Here is a 2,780-nt window from a genome sequence, read left to right on the forward strand (position 1 = left end):
GTGCAAGCCATTAATTATTCAAGTTCCCTGTCTGGAGACTGTTCTGTTCTCACAGCTCCAGACCTGACTTCCAAAAACCCAGGTTTGGATGCAAAAGGTAAAGCAGCTTCACAAGAATGGGATGGAGCTTTCTTGACAACAGGTCATGACACAAAAAACCAAAAAAAAAAAGAAGAGCTCTTATTGGTAGAGCATAAAGCAAAACTTCTGGAAAAATAATATTGTCACTGAAATTAAATTTTTAATAAAGAGAGATATGATCTTGTAAACATTTGCACATGGAGTTTTGTTCACTTCCACGTGTGGTTAATCCTGCTGGCCACGTGATTACAGCTGAATCTGAGATTATGGACCACATTTATTAGTGCAGTTTGGGCAGGAAGACACTGCTGTGCCCAAAGTGCTGTGCCTGAAGAAATGAGGCATTTTCTTCTGTGTCTTGTGTGTAATTTAAAGACACAAAGAAAGAGCCAGAGGAGTAGAACATATCAGGAAGCAAGCAAGCCCTGTGGGTATTTGTTTTTTTATAGCCACTGGAAGAAGATGGGGCATTGTGTATGTGCTTTTTAATTGGCCAGAAATAGGGAATAAATCCATCCTGAGTTCCAACTCCTTCTGCATTACAGGGATAGTGCACTACGAGGTTTTGCACTYCTGCCAAAAGAGTAAATTGCCAGCTTTCACCAAGTTGCATATTGCTCCATAAATATATATCCAGCAGGGGCATTTGCCTTCTCATTTTAATATCTATCTCACTTTAACACATTCGATTAGCGAGATGCATGGGCTGGGAGACTGCTGCATTTCTTATATGCAAAAAGAAGGAAAAAAAACCCCAAAACCTCCAATTTATGTATGATGCATCCTTCCTTGCTTTTGGAAAATGAAGGTGGTAGACCCCCAAGTCACAAAGTCTCCCCACATGCCAAAATAAATTAAAAGCAGGGAACTATTTGAGGTGAAGTCCCACACCCACCAAGGTTAATGCATTATTTTGCCTACGGGGTCACAAAATCACATCGTTATTTTTAGGGGGGATAACTGCAGGGAAGACGGAGGATGGCACTGAAATGCGTCTCTGTGTGATCTGCTGCTCAGAACCCTCATGTGAAGACAGAATTCTGTGTCTTATTGCACCGAGCAGGGCTGGTGGCTTTGGAAGAGAGGGTGGGTGGGCTCTGGGTTTTTATTTCAGTATTTATTTATTTGTTCCTCAGAGGAGTTAACAGAGAAGGGAGTAACACTTTCAGCAGCCTCCCCACAATCTAACTCTGCAAGGAGAAACCTGCAGCAGCACCTAAAATCCAAAATTAAGTTGCCAGGGCTTTGCTCCTCACCTCGTCCTTCAGTGAGTGCTTTTATCTGGAAGCAAACACATCCCAGCTCCTCCTTCCAGCTGCTCCACATTGACACATTCCCACCTCCAATTCCTGTGTCCAAACTGGTAGGAAGAGCTCTCCCTTAAGTGTGGAACAGTAAAGCCACTGGAAGGTGTTTGGCAGCACAGCCCTGGCTGAAAAGCTCCATCTCACCCATAAAGGCTACACAACAGACAAAAGTTATTATGGAAATCCTGTTATCGTTCACGTTACAAAATAAAGGGGGAAAAGTATCTTGGCACTGGCTACGGAAGAAAAAAGGAACAACGATTAAGACGTTTGCTTTTAGCTTTTTTTTCTTCCCTTCCCAAAACAGACCCTATTAAATATAAAATAAAGGCAAAATGCTCTCTGACAGCTCTGCCAGTCTCTGTCAGTTACATATTTTGGGAAATGGGGCAAGTCCACATGACCTCTGTTTTCCATATCTTTGAGATAATGCCGTAACATTTCAGAAGAGCCCTTGAGCTATCTATGGTTGAGTTACTCTGTGCATTTCTCTTATTACAAAACTCCAGTAAGGAAAAACCTTGGCCCGCTAAATTATCTCAGACCACAGAAGAAAAGCAAGTGGTGCTTGCTGACACAGAGGGAATTCAGAACTTTTATTTGACAGCAGTGGTACAGCTGGAATTTTGATTGTAGCATCATGAACTGCACGAACTACAGAAGTTTTTGTCTCTAAAGTCCTCTTCTTCTGCTAATGGTGATGGAAACCACTGTGGATCGATGATTTGGCTGAACTTACCTCAGGCTCTCTGCTGTAAAAATGGCACAGGTCTCCCTCCTGGGAAATCTTGGGGAGTTTCAGACCCCAGCCTGAGAGGACTCAAGCTGCTAAGACAGAAGGAAGTTTTAATTTCTTGCTTCTCGCGCCCCAGAAATTTTTCGTCTTGGGGGTTACATGAAAGCTGGATTGCAGATTATCTGTCAAATGTTAAAGACACCGAAGGGTGAGGCCATGAAGGAAGATGCCATTTTCACCACAGCAGGTCAGCTTTTATTAAACCACACTTCAGTACTGATTCCTACTGTATTTCAGTTTGCTGATCCTGCTGGACATTGTGTCTGGATTCTGCCCTCAATGAGACACATCTGTCAGGTGAAACCGCTTAAATTCCTAGTGAGAGATGAGAAAAGACTGAATATCACGATGATAAGAACAGAGATGCAGCAGGTAGGGATTAGTGTCTGTTTGAAAGGATCTGCTAAGTAGATAAAAAAATACCAGCAACTTTCTCCAGTCTGTTACAGGCTATTTAACTTGAAATAGTTGAATTTCCTGAATCTGTCATCCTTTTCCTCCTGAAAATGTACTAAACTTGGGCATTCTGTCTCCTTCACATGCCTGCATTGCCAACTGTGCTCTAACACAACTGCAGTAATCCTTGATAAAATGGC

Source organism: Malurus melanocephalus, unplaced genomic scaffold (assembly GCF_030028575.1).
Source record: "Malurus melanocephalus ecotype Western Australia unplaced genomic scaffold, MMel_1.1 scaffold_350, whole genome shotgun sequence".
In the NCBI taxonomy this organism is placed as follows: domain Eukaryota; kingdom Metazoa; phylum Chordata; class Aves; order Passeriformes; family Maluridae; genus Malurus; species Malurus melanocephalus.